The sequence below is a fragment of the Solea solea genome, chromosome 12 (assembly GCF_958295425.1).
Source record: "Solea solea chromosome 12, fSolSol10.1, whole genome shotgun sequence".
NCBI lineage: Eukaryota > Metazoa > Chordata > Actinopteri > Pleuronectiformes > Soleidae > Solea > Solea solea.
This window is the reverse complement of record NC_081145.1, coordinates 12,122,211-12,130,001: the sequence shown is the minus strand read 5'-3', so window position 1 is coordinate 12,130,001 and position 7,791 is coordinate 12,122,211.

Below are 7,791 nucleotides of genomic sequence, written 5' to 3'. Positions count from 1 at the left end.
ATTGTTTTGAGACTTGTAAACTAAATGTATATACTATATAATGTAATCATTTGTCACATCACATTTAAATAGTGCTCTTTATTTGAAAAAACAAAAACAAATCACAAGACACAAAGTGGCTGTTCCCAAAACCTCAATGAATGAATATTAACAAGGGAGAGATCACGTCCTACAATAAAACAATATGGAGTAAGTGTCCAACAAGTAACCCAACAGGTGTCTGTTGTTAAATGAATGTCTTTTTCAGCATGTGGAATTCACTGAATGAACAGACAAATAAATCAAATTCAAGAGTTCAGCAAAAACAAGATTTTTCAGGGATTCAGAAAACACTTACTTCAAACTCACTCCCCAAACAAAACACAAGGAGACCACTTGTAGTTTGTCATCTTCGGGTTCAGCCCCTTTTCCATACCCTCTTGTCAAGACAATCAATAAATGATCTCTGAGGAAAAAGGTTATGTTAAAAAAAAGGTGCTCACCTGTGAACAAACTTTTAGGTTCCACCTATGAGCTCCTGTCCACATGTGTCCAGTGGATTTCTGTCCCGCAGAGCTGGGATATTGGTAGAGGAGGCTCTAGCAGTTGCTGAAACTTCATTTCATTCAAACATCATGGTTGTTTGACATCCAAATTCCTGGTGCTCTGCCAGAAAAGATCATGTTCTGAAAAAGTGAAGTTAATTTATTTTGAAATGAAACATGATTCATGACACTTTTATGGCAAATCATCTCCATGAAATATAGATTTTAATGATACTAACATTAACCCCTGACTGGGTTTTATCAATAAAAAAAACACCAACATTTAAAACAAACGTTTACATTCAACAGATTATGATAAATGCCAATAACAGACAAAAGGATTATAGTCAGACAGTCTTTTTTTCTGCATTGAAATAAACTCCTTGACTGCAAAATATTGACAATAATTTTATACTATAGAATAACATTCAGTCACACATTCTTCTCTCTCTTCTTCCACCCATCTCAGTTTCTCATACAGTAAATTCAGAACAGCACAAAGACTCGGGACAAACCTTGTTGATAGAAGGTGTTTGAAGACGCTGTTGTAGTGTACAATCAGAATCAGAATACTTTATTTATCCCAAAGGAAATTGTGTGGTCACACAGTTGCTCCATACCAGATTAAGAGATACACAATAAGTACCGAATATTAAAAACATAGAAGTAAATATATACAGTATTTAATAAATAAAAATGAATTAAAATAAAATAAAATACGCTTTATGAAACAGCACAACATGCACCAGATAAAACAATAATAGCTTTGACCAAAGCAAACAACATCCAAAAAAATCAACTGTAGTCTATATATTCAGCTAACTACTATATGATTTGAAAAATGTAATTTCAAGTATTTCATAATGAGTTTTCATGTACATCACATCATGAATGAGGCATCCACTCACAATATGGAGGCGACGTCAATCTACAATGCTGCTGATCATGATATGTCTGTGATTATGACGGCAGTGGTGACGCATGAGAGTCAAGGCTGTGCCGAAACTGTAAGGCAAGCGTTCTGTAGAGCTGAGTCAACGTACACTGAAATGACGAAACACTGGAAGAAAACTTTATAATTGCTCTTCGTTATTTTTTCTTTCCTGGGTGATGCATGTTTATTCTGCCCATCTCTGTCACCAGCTGGCACTGCTCGCCTTATCAAGCCTGCCTCCTTGCTGTCACATTATGTAATACTTTATGAAACTGCATACAGTGTCCTGAGGAAAACACAGGCCAAATACACCCGCAGTAAATGCTTTACAGTTCTAAATGAAATACTTCATCAGAGCTAGACACAAATGTAATGGGAAAACAAACAAGTTTCCTACAAAGTCACGGCACTCCTGCACCAGGATCCATATTCAGTCACCAGCAAATCTAATCTTTTCTTTCTTGCAGGTCATTATCCACAGAAAGTCTCATCCAAATCCATCCTTTCCTGTTTGAATTATGCTGCTCTCAAATAGACAAACAGAAAAAAAAACATAACCTCGTCATCATGGACGAAAACAGCAAATGTCGCAGCGCTGAAGGAATATCTTATATACTTTAGTCCTGAATGTTTATGTCAATGCAATGAACATACACGTAGAAGCACCTTTAGTAAATTTAAAGGTGACATCGAATGCTTGTATCACACATATATGTTAGTTATGGAGGTCTACTTACATATATTAACTTGTTTTCATGATTAAAAACCTCCTAATCGCTGCAAACGAGCCGATCAAAATATCTCCTCACTGACGCTCTCGTCAGCCGCGCTGTTTCAGACCAAACAGTTGCTGTGATTGGCCAGCCAACGAGAGCTTTACAACTGTCCTGTGATTGGCCAGGTACCTGGAAGTGACGTAATAGATAGGCCAGCGCTCAGATACACAGCTCCCCCTCTGGCACGGTGGATGCTCTGCATCTCAGCAGCTACAACGAGACTAGTTCTTCTTCTTCTTCTGCGGTTGAATGTACGCAACCGGATGTGCCCGGACTAGTGCCCGCACCGGGAGGCGCTACGGTGGTGAGGATTTCTGATGACGACATCAAATTAAGGAAGTGTCGATCCGCTTCGCAGAGCCCAGGAAAACAATACAACACTATTTTCTCAGCAGTGGCTGAATTGTTTGTTCTGAAACTTTAGGGTTTCATAAACGAGGTAATGACGCAGATACACACACAAACGCAGCGTTAATTGGAGCTTCCGGTCTATGTCACCTTTAACTGTGTATTTGATCAAGTCTCACAATAATGCTATGGAGCTTACAGCTGCACTTTTTGGAATTAAGTAATTTCTCTCCCCCTCTGTGGTTCCTTCCTACAGTCGCTACGACATTGTTTGTGTATGTCAATGTCAAGCTGCTCTGCAAAAAAGTGCCCCACATGAATAAATAAAATTGTATTTTTGGTTATGATTTTAGCTTAACTTAGATGAATTGATACCCACATTATCCTGGTATTGCTGTATCTATTGCCATGTTGTCCTGTATCTAGTTTCTTTATGACCACTGTGCATGATTCCAGTTGTCCATGGATTAGTATTCAGAGGCTTTACTGTAGCACTCAGCACTGACATGCTGATGGATTGGAGTCTATTCATCACAGGGAGTGGAGGCACTCGGCTGAAGATATCACGAGAGTCACAGACGTGAAACAGACGTATGCTGAATGGATGTTTCATAGTGAATAGTGTGATACCCTGCAAATATATGATTCTAATGCAGACCTCTAAATGCCAGCGATATTTAATGATATCATTCCCAATTAATTACACTTTCAGTTTATCATAACATAACATACATACATACATAACAGTAAAAGCAAAAAGTGAATGTCTTACCGTTGCTGTCTCAATGAGTCTTTGACATTGTCAGGTTAAAAGAAATGTTTTTTTATGTGCAATTGATCCTCATGAGGTTTATATTACATGTTGTGTTGTCTAATATTCTGCTCCTTTTATGTACTGATATAATGTAAGACATTAGGCAGTACAAGGTTGAAGGACCTAAAAAGTGTTTCCTATTTTAGTACTAAAATGTTGCTGCGAACATACCGGAGCACTTCTGATTATTGCTTACCCAATGTAAATGGGGAGAGCAGTTGGGGTGGACAATGTTTTATGAGCTCGTAAAGGAACTCATCACTGTTCATGACTGAGCTTCAAGTTCAGACATAAACTCAGAGCTTTTAATACTAGAGTCTCAAACTCAAATGACCTGGGGTCCAAATGAGCGTCTAATGTGGTCAAGTGAAAAGAAGTCCAAATAGGTGTGAAAGAACAACTGTTCAGTAGGGGTGTGTGATATGAGCTTAAAATTATCCCATCATGATATTGCAATAATGACATTTGAGACAATATTTCACATAATTTCATTATAAATGTATTTCCTTTAATGTGAAACAACATATATAGTTCACAATAAAAATACATTTATGATGCAAAATGTATCTATAAATATCAAAAACTGACATTTAAATGGTGGCCCAACTCTATTTTAACATTTCAGATTTTAAAGATTACACTTTTATGAAGCACGGCCTTGATCAAAACCTTCATTACTTCAGTACACATTGCATCACAATGTCCAAAATCAAGTTGAACATAAATAATACATCAATTATGATGAAACTGAGAGTCTGAGGTTACATTTTAAACAGTGTTAAAAGATTCAGTGAAGACTGTGCAAGCATACACAATTACAATATTTAGCAACACCGTAATGTGTGTGTATTGTGACAGTAGCTTCTCCCTTTAGGGGTCGCCACAGTGGATCATCTGTCTCCATATCCCTTGTGTCCTCATGTCCTCTTTCACAACATCCATGAACCTTTTCTGTGGTCTTCTTTTTTTCCTCCTGCCTGGCAGCTTCATCTTCAACATCTTTTGTCCAATATAGTCACTATTCCTCCTCTTCACATGACCAAACCATCTCAAACTTCCCTCTCTTACTTTATTTCCAAACCTGAGCAGTCCCTTAAATATGCTATTTCTAATCCTGTCCATCCTGGTCTCTCCTAATGAAAAGCTCAGCATCTTCAGCTCTGCCACCTCCAGCTTTGCCTCCTGTCTTTTAGGCAGTGGGACTATCTCCAAGCCATACATCATAGCATCATAGCGGGTCTCACTAATGTCTTGTAGACCTTTCACTTTTGCTGCTATCCTTCAGCCCTGACACTCGTTTCCACCCACTACAGCCTCCCTGCACTCCCTTCTTCACCTCTCTTGTACACTGTCCATTGCTTTGGATGGTTGACCCCAAGTATTTAAACTTGTCCATTTCCACTACCTCTACACCTATCTTCATTATAACACCTGTCTAACTGTCATTCACACACAGGTATTCTGTCATTCTCCTCCGAACCATCATTCCCCTTCTCTCCAGTGCATACCTCCACCTCTCCAGGTCCTCTTCCTGTCCCCTACTCTCACTATAGATTACAATATCATCTGCAAACACCATAGTCTCCTGAGATTCCTGTCTGACCTAATCTGTCAACCTGTCCATCACCATTACAAACAAGAAAAGGGTCAGCTCTAAGAGCTGATCCCTGATGTAATTCCGGCTCCACCATGAACCTGTCACTCCAACTGCACACCTCACCACTATCTTGCTGTCCTCATACATGTCCTGCCCCACCCTCACGTACTTCTCTGTCACTCCTGACTTCTTCACACAATACCACGGTTCCTCTCTTGGCACCTGATCATAAGCTTTCTCTAGATCCACAAATACACAGAGCAACTCCTTCAGGCCTCTTTCCTATGTCTTAATGACGTGGCTGATCAACTTTTACCTCTGTAATATATGGTTCTGCTGCTTTCTCCTTGACATCTCCATTTCACAGGTATGTCTATCTGGACCAACTGCCTTTATCCACTCTTTAACCTCGTCATAGCTGCCTAGCTTCCTCCTTATTAATTATTATTAAAGTCAAAACAAACAACCCCCTTTACCTCAAAGTGCTTTACATGCTTAAATGAAGATAAAGGAAGCAATAAAAATACAATAAAGTAAAAGCCACTGAATAAAATGAGTAAAAACACAGGATTGGAAACAACACAGTAAAAAATAAAAGGAGAACAATAAGATTTGCACCCATTAAAAGAAGAATAAATAAATAAAACAAGTATTTAAAGCAAATAAATGGCTTTTTAGCAAAGACTTTGAACCAACATGCACCATGAAATTGACCACGCTAAACTGAACTCAACCATAATTGACTTGATTATTTACACCTGTGGTATTTGCACTGTGACCTGTTAAGATGGCTGCTGTGTTTAGGTCCTGTTCAGGTCAGGTCTGTTCAGCTGGAGTGTTAGAGGCGCTAATTGTTAAGGACTAACCGATAAACAACTGATGAAAATGAAAGGCAACAAGAAATGATAAGATAAATGAAGCTAAAGCTATGAAAAAGTTGTGAAACCACCAAAAAGTGTCCAAGGAACAGTAAAATGAGGTAAGTTATCATAAAGTTTGGCTCGTCACCTTTTGTCAACAGAATAGTATTATTATAAATGCACTTATTCTACTTATGGTTTTATTAGAGAAAGAAGTTAAGCAAAATAAAGCATATTATACTGTAGCGTGATGCTAGTCCATTAGCCTATAGCCCTAACAGCTAACAGCTAGTAGTTAGCTACAGCAGGTGTGATTAACTTGTTCTCCATTAGGCTCCATTCTTCCTAATGTTACATCTTTTTTCATAACATGCTTCATATGTTTCATGCTTTATAAAATGAAAATAGTGAGTAAATGGTAAGCTGGTTTGTGTTGTACAGTTTATATACCTGCTATAATGTTATGCTATACATGCATAAACAAAAATAAATGTCTTTATTAAGGAGACGGATGGATTAAACCATTGTCAGCAATGCAGGAATCAGCAAGAATCAAAATCTCTGTCTCAGCCTTCAGGGCTCTGGAGTCCACATCCCCTGCTTTTCTAAGGTGAGTTCCTAAAAAGACAACTAATTGATTCATTCATTCTGTCATTCAGTCAGTCTTAAAAGTACAGACGGATTAAGAAATAATACATTTATCAATGGTTTTAAACATTTAAATAAGATTCTTAATACTTTGGACAAGGTTGTTCGACTTGAAGTGGTTGTAGTACCTAATGTAACCACCAAGGGTCAGTGTAGCTTAACTTTACTGTAGGGGGCCGGCTCCTTCCATGAATTAGTACATAAGAAAACATTTCTTGTCATTTTTAAATCACTGTGCATCTGACATACTAACTTCTCATATAATTGGTGAATGGATATGTTATTGAGACTAGCTGGCTGTGTTCTAAAAATGCAGATAATGCTCTAGAAGATGATTTATTATGCCACTAATCTTTATGGACCATAATCAATGAGCCTGATGCTGTGCAGAACAGCCTTGGATTACCTATGTCTTCTCATTAAATGATGTTGACCATTGTTACAGATGCTCTAATGGTAATTTACCCACTGGAGGATGTCAGAAAGTCGCAAAGTACCATAATTCTTTAATTATTTGTGTCTCTTTTGCCACACCTGTTTACACTGCAACCCTACAAAGTTGTGCCTACGGAGTCTTGTTTGGTCTTCGTCTAATGAGAAAATAATTATAAAGTTAGCTTGAGGCTTGAAGATGAACTCGACAGAAAAGGCACTGAACTGAGAGAATGCCAGGAAAAGGACGGGTGCAGAGTGAGCTGTGACAGTGAATTGGCAAATGTTTGCCCGAAAAATGAGGATACAATGTTGGGACGGAAAAGGAAATGATGCCCGTGAGAGCTGAGGAGAAAGAATGGTTGGTAGAGGATGAGAGAGAGATTTGCCCTTGTGAATTTTGGGATAAAAGATAGGCTCATGTGTGTTGGTATATTTGAGAGAAAAAGAATGAGCGAATGCCAAAGAGAGAATGTCTGGGTGTGTTGAGATAAGCATGGGTTGTTTGGAGGTTGTTGTTTGCTGGGCACAAAATGTACTTATTTGCTTGTGTGCATGTGCCAGTGTTAATGCTTGTCTTAATGTTTGCACATTAACGTTTGTTGGGAACAGTTTTTTTCCACCCTCGATAAGTATCTCTCATCGTTCTCTGTTTCTTAGTTTGTGGATCCCTCCATGTTTCCCTTAGACTTCATGAGCATTCTCAATGTTGTGTCTTATCTTTGTTCTGTGAATAGTGGGTTAATGATCTCTTGCAGCCATTCAGCTATCACTACTCACATGCTCGCTCTACTGGATTAACCCGGACTGATTTGTGTTCTGCACTGTGCACAACAGAAAAATGTGGGTTTTTGCCAT